Genomic DNA, 25,466 nt, shown 5'->3' with positions numbered 1-25,466 from the left:
ATACTGACTGAGAAGTGAGATAATGACGAGCAGCGAAGCGAGATGGTTCCTCATGATCCTTCCTGAGTTTGTGATTCTGCAATGAGAGACATCCTCTGTCAGAGACAGAAATACAGATCCCCGTCACACTGCACTGCTGAACCGGCCAATGAGAGGAATGAACCAGCAGCAGCAATCTCTCCACAATTGGGTCAGAGTGAGAGCAGCAACCGGAAGCAGTGGGCGGGGGTAACGCAGTCTGAATATTGAGTGACGTGTGCGGTGACTCTCAGCTGTGCTCGGAGTGATGGAGCGGAAATAGCGACGGTTGAATCTTCACTGCACCGTGACCATCCTGCACCTGCTCACTGTGCAAGGCACTGAGAAGAAATATATTGGAAAGGACATGACGGACTAGAATCTAGAATCTTCGAGTCAGGGATGAGGCTACACGATCTATATTGCCCGAGACACTTTGAAATGGTTACCTTATTCTTCTTTCAAAAATAGTCTTTTCTACATAGCCATGTAATTGCCTTTACATTTCCTTCTTAAAGTTGTAGCCACTGTAGCCACCTAAAATGGACACTGAACCAAACAAAATGGAGAATCGCTAAGACTGTAGGGAAAAACAGTTTAGCCAAGGCAAACAGCCTGCAAACACTCATTAGCATTTTGCAAGCAGCAAAACCAGTTTCTGGCCAGGTGGAAGATCTCCAACCAAAGGTGATAATGGCAGAACGTTCTACATACTAATGAGGCAGTCCAGATCTAGGCACACACAATGGCAACATTTGGGTTTGAATAAGATACTTTAAGTGGATGTCCAGACAGAGCGGCACCAGAAGTATCCACTATAGAAACCGCCCCCACCATCGAGAAAGACCCTTACATTGGAGGAATTCAAAAGATATCGATTGGAAGCGATCCAATCGATACCTAAAGGTAAAGCCCGCCCAGGAAGAGGGAAGGACATTGGGGACCCCTATAAATATAGACCCCCACACATGGTCCTGTCTGTTGTTTCGTGCTCCGGCTTTGACCAAGACCTCCAACTCGTATCCTGACTCCAGCCGTTGAGCACCAGCCGCCGAACCGTAAGTGCCAATACGACGCTCGCTACGCGAAACAAGCCCGCTAAACCCCCAGTGACCAGCACGCTTTCTGAAGGTTGCAGCCCAAGACCGGGACGAAGGCCTCGCTCCCTGACCTTGCCTGTTCCTGTGTAGTTAAGTATTCTGTTTGCTTAGTTTAGTCATAGCTTAGTCCCTTAGTGTGTGCATGCGTATTTATTATAATTGTATAATAAATATTGATCGTTTGGAACTTACTAATCGGTGTATCGTTTTATTACTTTGAACCTGACCTTGGAATATATGTGAGTTGTCTATATGGCAACTGGCGACTCCTGAGCTGAAAAATACATAAGACAGAGCCTAGTGGTGTTAAGCACACGGCCTTTAACATAGGCAAGTTAATACACCCCAATAAACGCGTTCTGCGCCCATAGCAAAACGTGCAACATTTAGAGGCGACATCCTGACGGGACACGGTTACAAGTGGTACCCCCACTCCGTCGAGGACCCTGAAATTTGAATTGGAAATCTGGTAAAGAAAACGGAAAGAAATCACAAATATTCAAGGTGTTCAAAGAAATAAGCGTAATTCGGAAGTGTGTTTAGTGCATGCGTACTAACAGGGTTGTAAGGAAAACCTGAAAGCATTTTTGTTGCGACAAACTTTCGGTAGTTTTGTGAACGGAACATAGCGTAAGCCTTACCCGTTTCGTGAGACATAACCTCAACACCCCCTGTTCCTAAATTTAAAAGTGAGTCAGAGAAAATGGCCATGCAGGCAATGGAACGCCTCATGAACCCAGAACGGTTTGTGGTCGCAGCGACCAGCAGCAGTAGCCGAGTAGGTCAGTGTCCCATGTGGGAGCTGGAACTCCGCAAGTATCTGCAAGGAAAGGGATGGCCCCTTTGGAAAGAGTTTTGTTTGAATGAGGAGACAGGTCCCGGAAGTATAGGACATACTTGGTGGGAGAACCTCTCTCAAATTCATAAGAAAAACATGAGTAAAGCACGTAAGCCGATGGCGATTGTGTCCTGTTTGGCACAATTGCGAGGCACAGAGGAGGTCGTTCAGACGCTCCGGGCAGAATTAGAAGAAAGGAATAGAATGAGTAAAGTGGATGTCAGGGACATCGAAAAGGAAAACATGGAACTTAGAGGGAAGTTGGCAGAGAAAGGTAGAGAGGTGGATGATGCCAAGAGGGCACATCAGTCTTGTCTAGCCCATCTCAGCAGTTCCCTGACCCAGTACGAAAAGGCCTATCAGGACGTGCAACGTGCCGTCCTGATAAGAGAAGAATCAGAGAAGCAGGTAGAAGCTTTGCAGAGGCAATGCTCTGACCTTAAAGCAGCTTTGAGAGCACTCCATGCTGCAACCACCGAACAAAGGCAAAGTACAGTAGACCAAGCGAAATGCAGGAAACAGATTGCAGAGCTGCAATCGCTGCTTTCGGTGCAAAATGGGTTTCAAAGCACCTTTGGAACCCAGTTAGATGAGGAGAATGCCCCAGACTGGAAAGAGTTAAGTGAGACAGCGCAGCGTTATGTTCAGGGAACATGTGCGCCAGCAGCGCAGCAGAAAAGGCAAGCACCCCAACCCCCTACAGATCAGCTCCTCACCATTCCAATGAATCCAGTCACCACCCAGAGAAAAGCGACCATAGACGGCGCACCCGATATAACTTACACCACCCCCTTAACTGTAACCCAACTAAGGGACGCGTGTGAGAAGATCACTCCGTTTCTCCCCACCGCAGACCCCCACCAGTTTTTCGCTAAGGTAAAACAGCAGGCTACCATGTACGGCCTGGACGAGAGAGAGCAGGTCAAACTCACAGTTCTGAGTTTGGACCAATCGGTTGTAGCAGCCCTCCCCGACCCACAGAATGTTGGCGGAGGCACCCTAGAGGAAATGCACACCTCCATTTTAGATGCCATAGGGTATAATCGAGGTGACCCCGTAGAAGGACTTAATAAGTGCCGGCAGAAGAAATCCGAGCACCCCACAGCATTCGCCGGAAGGCTGTGGATCCATTTTAATGCAGTATTTGGCGATTTAAATAGAGCCCATTTGAACCGTGAAAACATGGTTAAATGGACGCGCACCATAATTTCACATGCAACAGAAGCAGGACAGAGCGTTTGCAACAGCTATGACCCCTCAGAGGAAGCCCATAATGAGAAGTGGGTCCTGAAAAGATTGTCCCGCACTTGGGAGCAATCAGTTCAGGGCAAGAGTAGAGTTCAATCCCCAGAAGAAGCTCAGGCTGCAGCAGACATACAGGCAGTGAGAGAGCACCAAAAACCCGCATGGGTGAATGAAGGAAAGAGCAGTCCTCCACAGAAGTCGCAGGAATGCTACAACTGTGGACAGTTAGGGCATTGGGCAAAAGAATGTAATGGACCCCAGAGATCACAGAGAGGCCAGCAGACAGGCACTCTGAACAGGAATAAAACAAAACCGATCCATAGTATAGGGATACAGTCAGGACAGACCAATGTGGACGGAATGGACTGACGGTGTTCGGGCTCCCCCACTTGGGTCTGTGACACACTATGGGATCCATCAGGAAGACCAGTAGTCACGGCAAAATTAAGAGGGAAGCCCATAGAGTTACTTTGGGACACAGGAGGCTCCCGCACCACAATTAACTCCACCACCACGGCACACACAGACACGTGGCCGACCACCTCCACCATCACACTTAGCGGGTTCACCGGACACTCGCAGCAGGGACATATTACAGCACCCGTAGCAATCCAGCTAGGGAACATTTCCACCAAACACCCCGTTGTTTTAGTAAATCTTCCCCGGACAGCAGAACACATCCTAGGGACAGATTTTATGAATGCCCATAGCCTGTCGTTCGACCCAGTGAACCAATGTGTCTGGCGAATGGCAAGATCGGACAGAGCACCCGCTACTCTCACAGTAGGAGAGTACGCTAACAGGATTAGTGCAGTAGGAGAATACTCATTTGACTTGACTACACTAAACACGGACAGACAAGTTAAGGCAGTACTGAATAAACACAGGACAGCATTTGCCAGTCACCGGCATGACTGCGGCAGAATGGCTGGACAAATTCACGTTACCGGACCTGACCCCAGACCACAAAAACAATATAGATTTCCCCTAGAAGCAGAGGTAGAAATAGAAAAGGTGATAGGTAGCTTATTGGAGCAAGGTGTGCTTAGAACAGTAGCCTCGACCAATAATGCTCCTATTTGGCCAGTGAGAAAGCCCGACGGATCATGGCGTCTGACCATTGATTATCGGGAACTCAATAAAGTAACCCCAGCAGTAGCCCCCACGGTAGCAACAAGTCCCGAGACCATGCTCAAGCAGGGACTCAACTCCAAATATTTCACGGTTTTGGACATTAGCAATGGCTTCTGGTCAATCCCATTGGCAAAGGCGTGCCAGTACAAATTTGCCTTCACTTTTAAAACACAACAGTATACGTGGACATGCCTTCCACAAGGATTCCACAATTCCCCCTCCATTTTCCACCGACAGTTGGCGAATGGCTTAGAAAAATTTTCCCGCCCCGAATGTCTGGTACAGTATGTAGACGACCTACTACTGCAGACAGACACAAAGGCAGAGCACATTACGCTTCTGGCCGAACTCCTGGAACTTTTAACCGAGATTGGATGTAAAGTTAACCCAAGAAAGGCCCAGATTTTGGAAAATAAAGTGATGTATTTGGGTACAATCATCACGCACGGCAAACGCGAGATCGAATTCAAAAGAATTGATTCGATTGTCAAATTGCCCCTTCCCCAGAATGTTTCAGCCCTCCGGTCGTTTTTAGAACTGGTTGGTTATTGTCGGAACCACATCGACGGATTCGCGACAAAAGCCGCCCCACTCTCAGACCTCCTTAAGAAAGGAGCCCCCTGGGAATGGCTTCCGCAGCATACAGAGGCTGTGGAGGAGTTAAAGAAAGCCCTTAGCGCAGCACCCGCGCTACAAGTCCCAGACCAACTTTCCCCATATGCAATAGAGGTAGCGAGCACAGATCTGACCCTCTCGGCCGTGTTGCTTCAGGAACGGCACGAGCAGCTAAGACCAGTGGCTTATGCCTCCCGACTGTTAGACCCAGTTGAACAAGGATTTTCAGCCTGCGAGAGGCACCTCCTTGCTGTCTTCTGGGCAGTGCAATATTTTTCGTACATTACCGGACTCAACCCCACCACCATTTTGACCGAGCACACCCCCACACAGTTACTCCTAGACGGTCGACTGAAGGACGGTTCAGTTAGCCAGATTAGGGCAGCTAGGTGGACACTACTTTTACAAGGACGGGACATTACAGTCAAACGGACCCGCACACACACATTTTTAGCTGACAACCTCCAATACCCAGGACAGCCCCATGAATGTGAAATTGTAGCCCCCTTACATAACACAGGACCCTTTATAGCAAAGACACCCCCCAGGAAGATAGGGAACCCAAAACAAAGCCCCCAACCCACAGACACGTGTGGACCACTGAGGATATACGTAGACGGTTCATCCACAGTTTTAGAAGGTGAGCGTATCACAGGATGCGGCATCTATGTAGAGGACGCGCAGGGGCGCGCTCTCGAAGAGATAGCTTTAAAACTACCCGGACACTTAGGCGCGCAGGCAGCAGAGCTCGCGGCCATAGCTTATATAGTGGACCACCCCGATTCTTTCCCCAGCCCAGCGGACATATATTCGGACAGTTTATATGTCTGCAATAGTTTAACCGATTTTCTGCCCCTGTGGAGGACACGAGGTTTTGTCTCCGCAGATGGGAAACCCCTTCCATCAGCCCCTTTACTCAAACACATTTTGGAGAAAGCGAAGGACAGGACCTTCGGCATCATAAAAGTAAGAAGCCACCATAGGTCATCCCCCCCTGGGAATGTAAAAGCCGACGCACTGGCTAAGGCAGGTTCCAGGCGAGGACACTTATGGACACCCCCAGCTAGCGCACCAGCTAGCGCCCCTGTGAGCGCAGTCCAAGTCTCACAGACCAGTATTAAAGATTTAGTAGAGGCACAAAAGCAAGATGAGGATCTCAGGGAGATTTTCAAGGCAACTTTGTGCCACAGTATGACAAATTCAGACACGCACTGACCACACATGAGGGTGTGATCATAAAGGATCAGCTTTATGTGGTTCCACAGCAGGACAGGAATGAAATGATTGCTTTGTTCCATGATGGACACGGGCAACAAGGAACCGACGCAACCACGAGGCACCTCAGGCAGCTCTGTTGGTGGCCTAACCTAAGGACAGATGTAGGTCACTACATCGAGAATTGCCTTATTTGCGCCCAGAATAACCCGGAGAGGTATTCTAAAAAGGCACAACTTCGGCATACTCGACCAGTTAATGGCCCCTGGACAAACCTCCAGATCGACTTTATAGGCCCATTGCCCCCTTGTAGGAATGGCTATAAATACGTTCTGGTGGTCATCGATACCTTTACCAAATGGGTAGAGGCATTCCCCTCTAGAACGAATACAGCTAAGACAGCTGCAAAGATCCTGACACACCACATCTTCACGAGATGGGGTTTACCCCGAAGCATCGATTCGGACCAGGGATCTCACTTCACAGGACGGGTCATGAAGAACGTCCTGACAATATTTGGAATAAAACAAAATTTTCATATTGCGTATCACCCACAGTCCAGCGGGATTGTAGAGCGCATGAATCGGACCCTAAAATCCACGCTTAGGAAAATGGTTCAAGAGAACAACTCCACATGGGATTCAGTGCTCCCATTTGCATTAATGTTCATCAGAAATACAGTTTCCACTTCCACAGGATACACACCACACACACTCATGACCGGACGCCCTATGAAAGGTACAGAATTCCTTTTAGGACTGGACATGACTAGCCCCGAAGTGACGGCCCTCACACACGAAAAGACGGTTAAAGACTTGGTTGAGACTGTGAGGTCTGCACAGATTGCAGCCGCAGTTCAGCTAGGGAAACGCCGTAAACAACGCACAGCTTGTTTTAACAAGACCGTTCACCCCACAGAATTCCAGGTTGGGCAACAGGTAATGTTATCTGTATACAACCCCAGCAGTTTTTTGGCACCAAAATATTCTGGCCCATACTCAATTTCGGATAAAATTAGCCCCTCAGTTTATAGGATAAAATATCCTAATGGTAAGACCGCGTGGTTCCATATCAACCAGTTAAAGGCATATGGAACACAGGCCAACCATGCACACCATGTCTTGCTAGACGCAGCAGAACACCTCACCCCACCCACTAGAGACACGTTTCCACCATCCCCCTCACAGACCAGTTCTTCATCGGACTCGCCCACGACTCCGCCCACTGACCATGACAGACCACGCCCCGAAACGCCCACAAGCTGCCGCGGCAGAGACAGCAATACAGACACTGACTCTGAGGACAGCCACAGCACACCACACTACAGCCCACATAGCAGCGACTATGACCCCGACTACAGTGACCCCATGGAAGTCACTTACATTAAAAACCCAGACCCACCACCCGACCCCGACGACCCCGACAATACCTATTCACTTTTGGACCCAACACTCTGGCACAGGGACAATTCGTACCGACTTGTCCGCAATGACGAAAGTGACCCCCGGTCACACAATTCAAAAATATCATGCCTGATCCACACAAGGGTGTGGGATCCGGGAGAGCAGGACGACACGGTGTCTGAATCCCGACACGGCAACCCCTTTGTGACCCTGTTCACAGAGACAGAGGAAAAGTGAGGTGTTCAGATGATGTAAAATAGGAACCGCTTGAGGGAAGCGATGTCCTTTCTGATGGAACCTGCACGTATGTTTGTTTGTCAGTTTATGTTTGTTTGTTAATATGTTAAGAGATTGATTACAGATCTTTTCAGCTGAAAAGATTGTGACCACCTCACACACCCGTTAGTTTGTCCGCAAATACCTTTGAGAACTTTGGTTCGCAAACCAACCGTTTGATTGGAGATCTTTTCAGTTGTAAGGAGTGCGACCACCTCGCACGCAAGTTAGTTTGTCTGCCGAAACTTCTGAGAACTTCAGTTGTATCCTCTGGTGAACCGACACGGTTCACGACTTGTTCCCTGTTTTCAGATGAAGGAGCATCTTGGCTCCTCCATTGTTTTTAGGTGCCCCTCTATTCGGCGAATAGAGGCTGCAAATCCACGCTAAACACATTCTTGCCCGTTTACTCCAGGTTACTCAGGCAGTGGACAAACGGCACTGAGGACCCGCCCTGTCTGAGAACCCACTTTGGTCAGCCAAGCTCGGGTATGGCACAGCACGCCCTACCTGGGGATCCCATTCAAATCGTACCCGTAGCGGCCCATACGCAACCCATTCGACCTTTCATTTCCAATTTGTTTTCATTTTTCGTTAGGCAGCCCTTAGGCCGCCATCCCACATGCTATTTACATCCAGGAACATTCGGATGGTAAATGAGCAAAGCCTGCGAGACGGCTCGCAGGAGGAGAGTTGTTAGGTGTATTGTGTTCATTAAATTCGTTTTGAAAAAAAAATGAGGGGAGTCACAGGGTGTGACTTGGCCAGTCATTTTTTTTTTTTTTATAAATGTTTTTATTCAGTTGTCGTATTTTATATTGAACAAATTACAAATTGTTAGGAGAGAGAAAAAAAAAACAAACAAAAACAAACACGCAAAAATTAACATACATATTTACAGGTAAGCATCTTCGTAGTAGTAACTGCGCCCCCTGCCCCCCTCAACATGTTTATTTAGCTTGGTTTTGGGCCTTAGCTAGCCATCGAACCCCCGTAACGAACCTGTAGCCCCCCCCCCCCCCCCCCCCCCCCCCGCTACCTTCCCCCGACTATTCTTCCTCTTGTACATTGGCCACAAAGAGGTCCCGGAACAGTTGCATGAATGGCTCCCACGTTCTGTGGAAGCCGTCGTCCGACCCTCGGATGGCAAATTTGATTTTCTCCATTTGGAGAGATTCCGAGAGGTCGGACAGCCAGTCCGCAGCTCTGGGCGGTGCTGCTGACCGCCAGCCAAACAGGATTCTACGGCGGGCGATCAGGGAGGCAAAGGCAAGGGCATCCGCCCTCCTCCCCAGGAATAGATCTGGCTGTTCTGAAACCCCGAAGACCGCCACTATCGGGCATGGCTCCACCCTCACTCCCACCACTTTGGACATTACCTCGAAGAAGGCTGTCCAGTACTCCACGAGTCTGGGGCAGGACCAGAACATGTGGGCGTGGTTGGCCGGGCCTCTTTGGCACCGTTCACATCTGTCTTCCACCTCCGGGAAGAACCTACTCATACGGGTTCTTGTTAAGTGGGCTCTATGTACCACTTTTAGTTGCGTCAGGCTGAGCCTTGCGCACGTGGAGGTGGAGTTGACCCTATGCAGTGCTTCGCTCCAGAGTCCCCACCCGATCTCCATCCCCAGGTCGTCCTCCCATTTCCTCCTTGTTGCGTCCAGTACGGTGTCGTCCCTATCTACCAGTCGGTCATACATGTCACTACAGTTCCCTTTCTCTAGGATACTTGCGTCCAGTAGGTCTTCCAGTAGTGTCTGTCGTGGCGGTTGTGGGTACGTCCTTGTCTCTTTTCGTAGGAAGTTTTTGAGCTGCAGGTACCGTAGCTCGTTCCCCCCAGCTAGCTGAAATTTCTCTGTCAGTTCGTCCAGTGTTGCGATCCTGTCGTCCGTGTATAGGTCCCTGACTGTCAGTGTCCCCCCGTCCTGCCTCCACCTTTTGAAGGTGGCGTCGGTCAGTGCTGGTTTGAACCTATGGTTGTTGCAGATGGGAGCCCTGTTCGACATTTTGGTCAGGCCAAGTTGCTGCCGCAGTTGGTTCCAGGATTGGAGGGTGGCTGTCACCACTGGGCTGCTGGAGTGTTTTTTGGGTGGGGATGGGAGTGCTGCCGTGGCGAGGGCCCGGAGGGAGGTTCCCATGCAGGAGGCCTCCTCCGCACGCACCCACTCAGCTTCTGGCTCCTGGATCCATCCCCTTACTCGCTCGGCTGTTGCTGCCCAGTGGTAGAGTTGTAGATTCGGGAGGGCTAACCCTCCCCTGGTTTTTGTTTTTTGTAAGACCTTCTTTGGGATCCTAGCATTTTTACCCCCCCCCCATATGAACGCCATGATGAGTTTGTCCAGCGCTTTGAAAAAGGCCTTGGGGATGTAGATCGGAATGGATCTAAACAGGAAGAGGAACCTGGGCAGTACGTTCATTTTGATCGTCTGAACTCTCCCCGCGAGGGAGAGCGGGAGTGTGTTCCATCTTTGCAGGTCCTTTTTAACTTCCTCCGTCAGGCTGGTGAGGTTCCATTTGTGGATCCCTTTCCAGTCATGGGCTATTTGGATCCCCAGGTAGCGGAATTTATGTCGGGCTTGTTTGAACGGCAGCCCCTTTAGTGCTGCCCCCCCCCCCCCTTGCGGGTGTAATGGGAAGATCTCACTTTTGCTCATGTTGAGTTTGTAGCCCGAGAAGGCTCCAAACTCTTTCAGGAGCGTGATGATTCCGTCCATGCTGCTTTGTGGGTCCGAGATATAGAGGAGCAGATCATCCGCATAGAGTGAGACTCTGTGCTCTCTACCTCCCCTTCGGATCCCCCTCCAATTTTTTGCTGCCCTGAGCGCGATTGCTAGCGGTTCGATTGCTAGTGCGAACAGCAGCGGGGACAGTGGGCATCCTTGTCTGGTGCCCCTGTGCAGCTGGAAGTATTGGGAGTTGGTATTGTTGGTCTGTACACTCGCCATGGGAGCGTTGTAGGCCAGTCATTTTTAATGGGTCAATTGGAATTGAAAGACAGATACACTAACAAGTACGGATATTAAGCTGTATTGACAGATACTGTGCTTGATCCCATAGCTTTCGAAGGACGAAACAGGGACCACAGCAAGGATCGGCCATACAGGAGGAAGAAAAGAAGGAAAACAAAGAGAAGATGATGGAAGCCCACTTATTGCTTTTAAATGTTATGTTCGTATGTGTGGAAGCAAGACACGTTTCCCCCACAACCCCCATCGTAAATGTTTCACTTACAGCAACTCCCCCGTGCTCAGCTCTGATCAGTGAGGTTCAGACCTGGTGCACAAAATTTATGACATGGTACTCCATGTCATACGTGATTGAATCACTGCTAGTGATTGCGATCCTCGCCATACTTGTACAGACCCTCAGGTTGAGGAAGTGGAAGAGGAGAGCCTCCCGTTCCTGCCCCTCAACCGTCTATGGAGTTCGATCTCCTATTTTTCGATTTCATCAATCCCCTTTGCCCCATGATGAATAAAGCACTGTGTAATGAATAAAAAAATTATACCCATGTATTATATTGTCCTGAACTCGACTGCCGAGTCATGAAATGTTATGTGATGTGGTATGAATGGATGAGGTTTAGTCTGTAATGAAATGTTTAAGTTAAGATAAGGATAATTGTGATAGGTAGAGGTTCCCGTTTGTGGTAATGCATGTCCCCTTTGACATAGCGCCAAGTAGAGATGTCAGTTAAAAAAAATTTCTTCCCATAGTTTAAGGACAGAGTAGACGCTCAGGAGCTTGCCGAGGTCAGGGAACACAAAGAAGGCAACCCAGATGCACTCAAGGCAACGTACATAGGTGATCCTTCACAATATTTTGATTGTGAGGATCACAAGGAGGGAATGTAGCCACTGTAGCCACCTAAAATGGACACTGAACCAAACAAAATGGAGAATCGCTAAGACTGTAGGGAAAAACAGTTTAGCCAAGGCAAACAGCCTGCAAACACTCATTAGCATTTTGCAAGCAGCAAAACCAGTTTCTGGCCAGGTGGAAGATCTCCAACCAAAGGTGATAATGGCAGAACGTTCTACATACTAATGAGGCAGTCCAGATCTAGGCACACACAATGGCAACATTTGGGTTTGAATAAGATACTTTAAGTGGATGTCCAGACAGCGCGGCACCAGAAGTATCCACTATAGAAACCGCCCCCACCGTCGAGAAAGACCCTTACATTGGAGGAATTCAAAAGATATCGATTGGAAGCGATCCAATCGATACCTAAAGGTAAAGCCCGCCCAGGAAGAGGGAAGGACATTGGGGACCCCTATAAATATAGACCCCCACACATGGTCCTGTCTGTTGTTTCGTGCTCCGGCTTTGACCAAGACCTCCAACTCGTATCCTGACTCCAGCCGTTGAGCACCAGCCGCCGAACCGTAAGTGCCAATACGACGCTCGCTACGCGAAACAAGCCCGCTAAACCCCCAGTGACCAGCACGCTTTCTGAAGGTTGCAGCCCAAGACCGGGACGAAGGCCTCGCTCCCTGACCTTGCCTGTTCCTGTGTAGTTAAGTATTCTGTTTGCTTAGTTTAGTCATAGCTTAGTCCCTTAGTGTGTGCATGCGTATTTATTATAATTGTATAATAAATATTGATCGTTTGGAACTTACTAATCGGTGTATCGTTTTATTACTTTGAACCTGACCTTGGAATATATGTGAGTTGTCTATATGGCAACTGGCGACTCCTGAGCTGAAAAATACATAAGACAGAGCCTAGTGGTGTTAAGCACACGGCCTTTAACATAGGCAAGTTAATACACCCCAATAAACGCGTTCTGCGCCCATAGCAAAACGTGCAACAAAGTTATTGTTGAATTTTCTTCCTTTTTTTAGACACCTCTTCTGTAGTTCAGCAAATCGCAGTATACATAATGAATGGAACTTTCCTGGGCTTTATTTCTCCCCGATCTTTGTACTATCCAAGGATCTGCTTGAAACAGCTCCGTTTCATCTTCATTGACAGATCCACTCACATTTCAGCAACTCAGTACAGTCTCTCCTTTACTTTCTTTGACCTAAGGAGAGGTGGCATTGTGGCGTCATCGGCAGCTTCCGTGCCTCTGGCTCCTTAGTCGTAGAGCTTTACGGAAAAGAAGAGGCCCTTTGACACATCGTGTTTGCCCCGGCCATCAAGTACCGATCTAGTCTAAACCAATTTCTGACACTTGACCAGGAGCCTTGCATACAATGGCGTTTCAAATCCTCATCTAAACGCTTCTTTATTGTTGTGAGAGTTTCCGCCTGGACTAGCCTTATGGGCAATGAGTTCCAGGTTCTCACCGCGCTCAAATTCCCTCTAAACCTTCTGCTTCATACCTTAAATCTATGCCCCTTCGTTGTTGACCCTTCTGCTGATGGAAAGGTTTTTTTTAACCCCTCGATTTGGTCCTCCTCAGTATTCTCTGCTTTAAGGACAATATCCCAGCTATCTAGCCTCTCCTCAGAGCTGAAACATTCCTGCCCAGAAAACCTCCTGATTAATCTCCTCGGCACCCTTTCTGGTATAATCACATCCTTTCCGTAAGGTGGCGACCGGATGTGCACAAAATACTCCAGCTGAGGACTAACCAGCATTTTATACGGCTCCATAATAACCTCCCTGCTCTTATATTCCATGTCTCAGCTAATAAAGGCAAGTATCCTGTATGTCTTCTTCACCAACTTATCTACTTGCCCTGTTGCCTGCGGGGATCTGTGGGCATGAACACCAAGGTCCTGTACTTCTTGGCGTCCTGCCATTCATTGTGTGTTTTCTTGCAAAGTTCGTCCTCCCAAAATGCATCAGTGTTAAATTCCGTTTGCCACTGTTTTGTCCATCTGGCCCTTCCGTCAATATCATCCTGCAATCTCTACCATTCCTCCTCGCTATTTAGCAGACCGACGATTTTCATGCTGTGTGCGAACGACGGTTGGGTATAGCTCAGGAGATTGGAAAGCCGAAACGGTCCGAATTCCTATTCCAGCTCTGGCGTGGTTGCGACCTGTCTCCCCGTGACGTTGCAATGGATTGGACCTGCCCCCCGACAGATAGCGCCAGAGAAAGAAGTAATGAGAAGAATCCAGATTTGGATAGTCACGTCTCATCCCTGACATCGATATTTTCACATACAAATCAATAAACCTTAAATCCATTCAGAAACCCCCATTGTGAACCGGATTGAACAGAATCCACCAGCAGAGGGCGCAAAGTCCAAGCATGATAGTTAGAAAGTCACATGAGACCAAAGCCAGACGTATATTCAGTGATGTCACAATGGGCCTGGCTCCCGTGCTGTGTCTGGGTGGGACATTGAGCTGAACAGAGCCTGGGTTCCCTCGCTCCTCTCAATCTCTAACTCATTCCATTCCCAATCACTGAGAGGTTCAGTCAGACATGTTTCTAATAATACTGGCGGGGCTCTTGCATACTAAGTACTGGATTATGCACCATGGGACCCGTGCTCTCTGGTTGTGACTTCTAAAGAAATAAAATGAATTTAAATGGATTCTGACCCTTCTTTTCTGATATAATAGAATAGAACAGTACAGCACAGAACAGGCCCTTCGGCCCTCAATGTTGTGCCGAGCCATGATCACCCTACTCAAACCCACGTATCCACCCTATACCCGTAACCCAACAACCCCCCCCCCCCCAACCTTACTTTTATTAGGACACTACGGGCAATTTAGCATGGCCAATCCACCTAACCCGCACATCCCTGGACTGTGGGAGGAAACCGGAGCACCCGGAGGAAACCCACGCACACAGGGGGAGGACGTGCAGACTCCACACAGACAGTGACCCAGCCGGGAATCGAACCTGGGACCCTGGAGCTGTGAAGCATTTATGCTAACCACCATGCTACCCTGCTGCCCCCATATGAAAGAGTAAACGCCAGTCACGAACGTACCTCACTCATTGCAGCATATCCATGGAAGTGTTACTAAAATGCCTGCTCTCGGATAACTGCACAGGCTACACACTTTCAGAATGACCCGGCAGGTTTTTGTACGGCGCTGAATGGTTTTCAGTTCACTGTGCCTCACTGCACAGAGATAGGTGGCGGTGTCTGTCACTCGAACGTCACTAACATTCAGAGAGCTGTGTTTCTCTGCTGAACTGAACCGAGCTGTGATCCTGCCCTGATCGCTGGTGCCGATCGCCAGGTGCTGCATGGTTCCATCGGGGTATTGTCTGTACCATTGTAGGATCACTCCTGCTACTGTGGTGGAACAGGCCAAGGATGAAATGTCTCCCTCGGGAACCACCATTGACTCTGGAGACTGTGATACCTCTTCACTTCCAGCAGCATCTGAGATGTAAAATAACATGAATAATTTAATATCACACAGACGGCGAGAATATGATATAGCACAATCAACTACAACATGACATAACAATATATACAATAAAGGAAACTGTACGTCCCTATAACATGACATGTCTGATGTGTGACATATTCCTGCCAGATATAGTGGTTACACTCACACGGAGAGAAGAGTAAGAAATTCAGGGAGATAATCACTAAAGTGAAGCTCAGCTTCATGTTGGATCCTATCGATCTGTGTTCAGTAGCTCTCGGTAGTGTTCAGGACCAGAGACAATACCGCGGAGGCAGCGCTGTTGTCCATCAAACTGAGTCTAACACCAACTGCACCGTGCCCGCCCGAGCCGGGTCTTAGGGGCTTGAGATCACAAAGTGAAGCTGTGAAGGAGATTCAGCATTGGATGGGGTGTGGGTCGAAGAATTCGCATGCGCAGAGCACCGCCTATGTGGAGTCAGACTGAGGACACGTGTGATGTTTCCCTGCAGATTTAGTGACGTAAGTCTGTAAACCGAGTGACGTTAGTGGGACTGGTTGAAGAGTCAAAAATATCTTTCCCGGAGCTGATCTGAACAGCCAGCCCTGAGTTTTAGAGAATTAACAGCTGATCAGAAATAGCAAGGCTGGGTTACCCTGGAGACTCGTTTGCTGACGGATCTGTCGGTCGGATCGGATTCTGCAGTTTATTTTTACTGCCGCTGCTGGTAACAGGTGGGTTAGTTTCATTCGAGGTTAATGTGGTCCCCTCCCCCGCCCGGTGTGGGTTTCTGTGGCTGACATCGCCGCTGCTCGATGGCTCCACATCATGTCTGCATCTGCCCGAGATTCTGTCGAAACTCCAACAGACAGGAGCTCTTAGACACAGTGCAAAATACGGGACTGTTGTCCACCATGAACTCAGTCTGTGTCCTGCTCCTGAGTAACTATTCAGAGCCACTTTCTCTATCCAGAGATGGAGGGAGGTTTGGCTGCCTGAGCGGTGCTGTTGCTGTTTTGTTTTTTGCCTCACTGCTTGTCTGCTGACATGAGTAACATAGCACAAGTGAAAGACTGAAACTTTCTCCTGAACACCACACGGACTGCAGCGGTTCAAGAAGGCAGCGTCAAAGGTTAAACTAAAAGCAACTACATCTTCTGTCTTAACATCAGGCGGCAGTAGCCGAGAAACAGAATTCACATCACTCAGATCAGAAATACATGCTGAAACAGGAAATAATCATATGTTTAAAATTCCGATTGAAACCATGATTTCAAATGCGATGAAATGTGTTTGTTCCACAATTACTTTCCGAAATGCCCCGCCTGCACCAGCCCCATACAACCCAGATGGCCGCATTGTCGCCGTCTGATTTGTAACGGTTGAAATTCGAAGCAACACCTTCTATTCCGCACCATCAAGAATCGGTTGTCTTTCTCAGCATTTTCTCACTTCACTTTCTTGCGTCTCCAATGATGGTTTAAGACCTGTAGGTGGGGAACTGCCCGTCAGTGAATGGGAACAATCCGAGCTGGGATACAATCAGTACCTTATAAGAAGAATCGCTGCATATTTCCAGACGGGGTTAGGGATGGGTTTACTGGTCTGGTTATTGTAGGACGGGAACACATGTTTGTGAATTGTGTCAGAAAAACAATAAACAGACACTCGAAAGGAGAATTAATATTCGAGGGACTCTGACCTTGGCGTTTGTTATAAAGTCTGCAACCACTGCCTCATGAAATGTGCTAATTTTCTACAAATGTCTGTGAACCAATAAAATACACCAGTCATCCAGACTCTGTGTATCGACTTTGATCAAAGGGTCCTAGAAGGGGAGAACTGAGATGGAGAAAGGTTCACACAATAATTCAGACAGAAATGGAAAGATCATAAACAGACTAAATGTGAGTTAACGAACCATAAATTAACTTGTGAAATTCATTTCAGTACAAATGCAAGTTATAAACTAACGAATATAAGTATTCAGTTCCTGCTCACTTGTTCGTATTGAGTGTTGTGTTTGATTTTGATGTTGTATTAATGAGCCTGTGACCCTGACAGGCTGAGTAGTTGTGTCCGTCTACCATTGTGAGAGCGCCCTCTGCTGCGAAATAACTGGAACTCCCAGTGCGAGTTCATGTACGGGACCCGCTATAACTCTGCAGCAGTGTGGGCTCCATCGCGCAGAAATATACGGCACTGTCGGAGAGATCAGCTCCGGCGATATTTAAAGGAACCGTTTGGTTTTCTTTGTGTAAAACAGCCGAGAACCTGGCTGGGAAATCTGGAGACTTATCTGAACTGCCCGTGCTATATATTTTCATTACATTCCTCGGAGGATCCCCGCAACACTGAATGTACCAGAACAGAGTGTCAAAAACAGCTGTCGAGTATCTACAGTCCAGGTTAATGCTCTGTCCTTCCAGAACCGTTATCTCAGATCGATCCTGGGACACTGATTCTTCACCATTTGTTCCTGGAACAAAACACAAAATGTACTCAGTATCTGGGAGTAAAGATAACACACAGAACACATGGTGAACATTTAAACATCGACTCACCGGGAAGCATGGCCATTATTATCAGTAACCAACATGGGGAACACATGGTGTCTGGATTAGAGTTCGACAGAAATAAATCCGATTTGAAATATGTTCTGGTATTAAAGCAGAAATTCAGATCAGGAGAATCTTCACTGACTGGGAGACTGAGGGGCGTTTCCCAGCGACATGATTGGCTGGTCTGTCGACCCTGATGACAGTTGGGTGCCAATCAGTGTTAGTCCTGGACGAATAATATCTTCTGATTCTCTCCTTCTCCCTGTCTTTCTCTGTCCCTCCATCTCTGTCTTTGTCTCAAGGTCTGCCCCGCCCTATCGCTCGGTCTCTATATATCTGTTTCCCCTTCCTCTGTTTCTGACCCTCTCTCACACACTTCCTCTGCCTCTTTCTTCCCTTTTCCTTGAAGTTCAGACTGTAGAAAACCCAATTCGTCCAACTTCCTCATTTCAAGGAGTTCATCAAAGTGTTCAGTTAATAGGAGCAGCTGAAACAGGTAAAATATAATATCCACAGCTCAGGATTAGGATAAACATGGCATCAGTTACATTTAGATCCCAAAATAATACAGGATATTTGTGTGAATTATGGCCATATTAACATATTTTCGATGTATTGGTATTTTAGAGTCAGGATCTCATCGAGATCTCCGTGATTTCATATTGTTTAAAACCAGCTTCCTTAAACAATGTGACTGAGATATCACACTAAACAACGGTATTCGGCAGGATTTAAAGCAAATCTGGAATTAGCTCCATGTATAACTTTATAATCATTGAAATAAATTGCAATAATAAAAATATGAACCAAAAATAATGTTACGTCATTATACATCAACATCCTTCAGTGATTTGAGAATTCGATAATTTTCCAGGAAAGCGCCATATACCTCAGATCGCCACCAGATGGAGCTCGCTCACCATGTTTTTCTGTTCACTGCACTCGGTATAGGAGAGACAACATGGTGTTTGTGCGACGAGTCTCGTCATCCAAGGCGTCAAATGGATCCCGGAAATGATTGTTTCCTCATTGCTTCCACACTTTTTAAAGATTTACCTGAATATTTACCATTTGATCTCCTTCTGACTGTTTGAGGGTCTGTAATGCACTCCCAGTAGCATGAGAGCGCCTTTATTGGCCCTACACTCAATCGGTGTGTCGTCAATTGGTCATCTTCCAACATATCATCCCTTGTCATTTCTGTAATTGATTATCTAACCAATTTAGCCACCCCACCCTTTTTATACCCAGTCTATCTCTGTCTGAAAACCCTGACAGGAGGAATATTGAACTGCCATTCGGTCCCTCTCTATCTGTTTCTGCAGTAACTATTAATTCATACTCTTATCGGTGCCCTAAACTGGCCTATTTTGTTTACTGTGCTCACCATATTGAATTATATCCCCATTGCCACTGTCAAATCCTCCTTTTTATTTTCTATCAATGGATTCCTTTGTTGTCCAGATGCACCCAATGATTTTCCACCTTCCAGGCCCATTCTTGATTATTCCACATCTGAATTTACCAATCAGTTCCCACCCTCCTGCCAAAGCAGTTTACCCCTTCCCAGCAGCACTCGACAAACGCCCGACAGGAAACCACTTTACCGCCACCTCTGAGTCAGTTCTGTCAGTCGGGCAGCACATTCTCGGGGATGTTGACGGTGGACTCTGCAAAATGAGCGTATGTTTCAGTGAAAATTGTTATTTTGGAACTCGAGGCTCTCAGTGGGGAGGTGGTGACCTCGTGGCATTATCACTGGGTAAATAAATCAGAAATCCTTGTTTGAATCTCACCATGGCGGGTGTTGGAATTTAAATCATTCAGGTTTGTTATTGTAAAAAATACAGTTCTACAGGAGACTGCAGATCCACAGCAATGTGATTGACTCTTTTTCACAAATACTTTCATTGGGATTTTTAACATTTAGTAACAAGATGTATGCACAACATGAGACAGAGCCATTGGTAAGAATACAAAAGAAGAAACAAAGCAACAGCAACGTCATAAACATCTGTAAAACAGGTCGTCACTTTCACTGTGAACCAGGTTCTGTGCTCACATTCCCTTTTGTACATTTATATTTACAATCAAAGTCAGAACTTTTAACTTTATATTTACGCTCATTTTGAACGGCGAAGTGGGGAGCGGGTGGGGGGGGGGGGGTGTAGAAGTCCTGTTCCCCCATTGAGTTTTCGAGGGAGGCTCGGATGGTCCATCTCCTCGGTTTTCCATGTGTGTGTGTTGGGAGGTACTCAAAAGGACAGACACAAACGATACTGTAACTGGCTTAGAGGAAATGCCAGAGACTTAACTGAACCAACTTTGAGAAAGAAAAAACGGTGTTCCTGATGGAGAAACAGGAAAAGCCAGTGTGGGAATCCAGGCTCAAAGTTGATTTACAATTACCCCTCCTTTCTTCTACATGAACGGTATTTAGGCTGCAGCATGTTACACACCAAAACACAAAGAGGTCAAATATAAGAAACACATAATTGTCAATTCTGAAACTCTACTCAAGCATTGAATAACGAAACAAATATTGTGTAAAGTCGGTTGCTTTGTTCTGTAGGATTTAAGAATGCTGCATTAATAATAGAAGAGAGCATTTCGCCGTTAGAGATTTGCTGAACAAATTCTTCAGTTCAATATAAGTTCTTCTTCTGGCTTGTAAGTTTAAACATCTGTTTTAAAGAAACAGACATGTTCTTTTAAGAAGTGACATGGCCTCTCAGCAAAGCTGGACCATGCAAAGCTGTTTCTGTGGTGTAGTGGTTACCACATTCGCTTTACACGCGAATGGTCCCCGGTTCGGAACCGGGCAGAAACATCTGGTGCTTCCAGTTTAGTCTGTTGCTGAATATTACCTCAATCTCGTAACTAATCTTCATCATCGAGGAATAGCACGAGTTTGGAACTTCTGTGGGCCAGTGGCGCAATGGATAACGCATCTGACTACGAATTAGGAGATTCCAGGTTCGACTCCTGGCTGGCTCGCAGTTCCTAGTTTTGGCGTCCCCTTTAGTTCAGTGGGTTGGACAGCTGGTTCCCGATGCAGAGCAAAGTGAGCAGGGCATCATCAATTCTCGTTTCAGCTCTGGTTATTTATGAAAGCCCTGCCCTCTCAATTTAACTTCAAGCAAAACATAACTGATCTCCAGTTCAGCAAAGTTCAATATCTGATCCTTTGATAAGTTGAGACATCAGTTTTAAAGAAACGGGTTCTTGCAATAAGTAACATGGCATTTCAGCGGAACCATTAGCAGCTGCAGCAACACATTGAGGTTCAACATTGCACAGGGCCGCTGATTGCAACACTCCCAGCAGTTTATGTCGTGTAGTGGTTATCACATTCGTCTAACACGCGAAAGGTGAGTAGGAATGTCAGGATAGATAGGATGAATGTGTGGCTCGAGAGATGATGCAAGAGGGAGGGATTCAAATTCCTGGGGCATTGGGACCGGTTCTGGGGGAGGTGGGACCAGTACAAACCGGACGGTCTGCACCTGGGCAGGGCTGGAACCGATGTCCTAGGGGGGGTGTTTTCTAGAGCTGTTGGGGAGGGTTTAAACTAATGTGGCAGGGGGATGGGAACCAATGCAGGAAGTTGGAAGGTAGTAAAACAGGGACAGAAGCAAAAGGAAGTAAGGGGAAAAGTGCAAGGCAGAGAAGACATAGTCAAAAATCTAAAAGGGCGACAGTGACTGAGGGGAGATCAGTGAATAGGCCCAGTAATAACAAAAGGAATAAAACTGGAGATGTAATTAGAACAGAGAACAGCACAGCACAGAACAGGCCCTTCGGCCCTAGATGTTGTGCCGAGCAATGATCACCCTACTCAAACCCACGTATCCACCCCATACCTGCAACCCAACAACACCCCCCTTAACCTTACTTTTTAGTACACTACGGGCAATTTAGCATGGCCAATCCACCTAACCCGCACATCTTTGGACTGTGGGAGGAAACCGGAGCGCCCGGAGGAAACCCACGCACACACGGGGAGAACGTGCAGACTCCGCACAGACAGTGACCCAGCCGGGAATCGAACCTGGGACCCTGGAGCTGTGAAGCATTTATGCTAACCACCATGCTACCGTGCTGCCCCAAACATGCAGCTTGACCAACAGAAAACCTCATCGTCCGGGATTTGAACCCGGGACCTCTCGCAAATTCCAACAGCGACAATCATACCCCTAGACCAACGAGCCCCAAAGATGTTAAGATTCAAAACTTAGGTAAAAAAACCAACATAAGTGTACTTTACCTGAATGCTCGTAGTATTCGGAATAAAGTAAATGAGTTGATGGCACAAATCATCGTAAATGACTATGATTTAGTGGCCATTACTGAAACATGGTTAAAGGATGCTCACGACTGGGAGTTAAATATCCGAGGGTATCAAACTATTCGAAGGACAGAGTGGATGGTAAGGGAGGTGGTGTTGCTCTGTTATTTAAGGAAGACATCCGGGCAATAGTATGGGATGACATCGGTGCTATGGAGGATATCCTTGGGTGGAAATCAGGAATAGTAAGGCGAAAAAGTCACTGATAGGAGTAGTCTATTGGCCACCAAATAGTAACGTTATGGTGGGGCAGGCAATAAACAAAGAAATAACTGATGCATGTAGAAATGGTACAGCAGTTATCATGGGGGATTTTAATCTACATGTCGATTGGTTTAACCAGGTCGGTCAAGGCAACCATGAGGAGGAGTTAAAAGAATGTATCCGCGATAGTTTCCTAGAACAGTATGTAATGGAACCTACGAGGGAACAAGTGGTCCTAGATCTTGTCCTGTGTAATGAGACAGGATTGGTTCATGATCTCATAGTTAGGGATCCTCTCGGAAGGAGCGATCACAATATGGTGGAATTTAAAATACAGATGGAGGGTGAGAAAGTAAAATCAAATACTAGTGTTTTGTGTTTAAACAAAGGAGAGTACAAGGGGATGAGAGAAGAACTAGCTAAGGTAGACTGGGAGCTAAGACTTTATGGTGGAACAGTTGAGGAACAGTGGAGAACCTTCCAAGCGATTTTTCACAGTGCTCAGCAAAGGTTTATACCAACAAAAAGGAAGGACGGTAGAAAGAGGGAAAATCGACCGTGGATATCTAAGGAAATAAGGGAGAGTATCAAATTGAAGGAAAAAGCATATAAAGTGGCAAAGATTGCTGGCAGATTAGAGGACTGGGAAATCTTTAGGGGGCAACAGAAAGCTACTAAAAAAGCTATAAAGAAGAGTAAGGTAGAGTATGAGAGTAAACTTGCTCAGAATATAAAAACAGACAGTAAAAGTTTTTACAAATATATAAAACAAAAAAGAGTGGCTAAGGTAAATATTGGTCCTTTAGAGGATGAGAAGGGAGTTTTAATCATGGGAAATGAAGAAATGGCTGAGGAACTGAACAGGTCTTCACAGTGGAAGACACAAATAACATGCCAGCGACTGATAGAAATGAGGCTATGACAAGGCTATGACCTTGAGAGGATTGTTATCACTAAGGAGGTAGTGATGGGCAAGCTAATGGGGCTAAAGGTAGACAAGTCTCCTGGCCCTGATGGAATGCATCCCAGAGTGCTAAAAGAGATGGCTAGGGAAATTGCAGATGCACTAGTGATAATATACCGAAATTTAATAGACTCTGGGGTGGTTCTTGAGTAGCTCGCCGTGATCGTATAGTGGTTAGTACTCTGCGTTGTGGCCGCAGCAACCTCGGTTCGAATCCGAGTCACGGCATTGCGGGAATGGCAATGACACGGCATTGGGAGCCATTATTTTAGCTGGGGCTGGTTTAGCTCACACGGCTAAATCGCTGGCTCTTAAAGCAGGCCAGCAGCACGGTTCGATTCCCGTACCAATAGGGGAATGGGGAGGGGAGACAATGGGAGAGGAAGACTTATCAATGGAAGCAATGAAAATAAGTTGATGGAAATAAACATGTGGTGAAGCGAGAAGAGTGATTTCACGGTGCGAAGTTGTTGAGCCTACTGTAAAATCCGCAAGGCTGCACCGTGCCGATTCGGAGGATGGGATGCTGTTCCTCGGCGTTGTGCTGAGCGACATGGGAACATAGCAGCAGGCCAAGATCGGACATGTGAGCAGGACAGTGAGTTCAAATAGCAAGCAACAGGAGAGTCTGCCACCTGTAACTGGCTTAGAGGAAATGACTTAACTGAACCAGCTTTGAGAAAGAAAAAACGGTGTTCCTGATGGAGAAACAGGAAAAGCCACTGAGGGAATCCAGGCTCAAAGTTGATTTGCAATTACCCCTCCTTTCTTCTACATGAACGGTATTAAAGCTGCAGCATGTTACACACCAAAACTGTGTGATGCTTCGATAAGTTGAGACATCAGTTTTAAAGAAACGGCTTCCTGCAATAAGTTAAATGGCCTCTCAGCTTAAAAAAATAGAAGCTGCAGCAACGCATTGAGGTTGAACATTGCACACGTCAACTGTTTACGATGCTCCCAGCAGTTTCTGTAGTGTAGTGGTTATCATATTCGCCTAACACGCGAAAAGTCCCCGGTTCGAAACCAGGCAGAAACATCCCGTGCTTATCATTTTGTGTAACGAATTTTTGCACGAAATACGTTTGTTTCTCAATCTCGCACGTTCGAAGAAGTTCCCAGTTGGTCTCGCATAAGGTATTAAAATTCCTGCAACAAAGTCGGAAATACTGAATTTTCAAGGCGCGGGGGGAATAAAAGCCTATTTTGCCACAATTCGGATATTAGCAGTTTGTTCCACCACCACAGAATCTATTGGGTTTACAGATGCAGATGAACATATTTAATCACCATTTCAAACATGTATAAATGTACGATTAAAGCAACTTGCGTCAATCGGAAACAAAATCAGAAAATTTATTTGCGCCGCAAAGAAACCATGTTGCTTGACCAAGGGAACACTCCATCGAAGGGCTCCCCCGATTTGAACACCCGACCTCTCGCAAATTCCGACAGCAAGACACCCAAAGTGAGAATCATACCCCTAGACCAACCAGCCACGCAGATGCAGGTAAAGCATACTGTCATTGCCATCGAACGTCCATCTAACATCAGCGGAGAACGCCGAAAGTACTGCAACAACTCAAGGACTCAGGCGGCATTTGTCAAGTGGAAACAAGATTGAAACCCAAATCTGCGATGTAACGACACGCAAAATGGGTGCAGCATTTACAGTGTGAAACTACTGAACACACACTGAGTGTAAAAGCTGTATTGAGCCCAGTGGAAAGATGCGCTGCTGTTCCTCGAGTGTCTGTTGAGCTGTTTTGGAACATTTCACGACGCCGAGGTCCGGGAGGTCAGCGTTAAGATCCAGCTCTCCAGTCAGTTCAATTCTCCACTTTGGCTCTGTGGGTTAGATGGGTCACGTCCCTGTGGTTAACACAGATCTGGAGCATCAATTTTATCCAAACGCACTCGAGCTCAGACACTGTCTCTCTCTCTCTCTCGAGCATCATCTGTGGGGAGAGAAACGACGTTAGCATCCCGAGTCCTGAGAAATCTGTTTCAGAGTGGGCCAATGTAAATCAACCCCGCCGTCAGCGTCGCAAACAATTCGTAATCTCTGACCTGGAGTAAAGAGCTTGTCCTGGATTTAAACCCACGACCACTCCCATAGGCATTGATTGAAAATCTCTAAACGAGAACCAGACCTCGAGACCAAAGAGCACAAATTTAAGACCGACATTCAGCAAATATAACTTATGTTAATTTCGATATAATTCTACATCTCACGGCGTTATATGTTG

At 47.1% G+C, this 25,466-nt stretch overlaps 1 protein-coding gene and 4 non-coding genes across 5 annotated transcripts in view; 4 read left to right on the top strand and 1 right to left on the bottom strand.

The window, feature by feature from the left end:
* Nucleotides 1-25,466, bottom strand: part of LOC119959319 (zinc finger protein 208-like) — a 203,269-nt gene that overhangs the window by 145,013 nt on the left and 32,790 nt on the right. The gene's annotated exons all lie outside the window — the stretch shown is intronic.
* Nucleotides 20,459-20,531, top strand: trnav-uac. The gene has a single exon. It is a non-coding gene; the product is annotated as a tRNA-Val (tRNA).
* trnar-acg lies at nucleotides 20,626-20,698 on the top strand. The gene has a single exon. It is a non-coding gene; the product is annotated as a tRNA-Arg (tRNA).
* Nucleotides 23,374-23,445, top strand: trnah-gug. The gene has a single exon. It is a non-coding gene; the product is annotated as a tRNA-His (tRNA).
* trnav-aac lies at nucleotides 24,184-24,256 on the top strand. The gene has a single exon. It is a non-coding gene; the product is annotated as a tRNA-Val (tRNA).

Source organism: Scyliorhinus canicula, unplaced genomic scaffold (assembly GCF_902713615.1).
Source record: "Scyliorhinus canicula unplaced genomic scaffold, sScyCan1.1, whole genome shotgun sequence".
NCBI lineage: Eukaryota > Metazoa > Chordata > Chondrichthyes > Carcharhiniformes > Scyliorhinidae > Scyliorhinus > Scyliorhinus canicula.
Note: the sequence above shows the minus strand (reverse complement) of the source record. Positions and strands in the feature narration are given on the sequence as shown.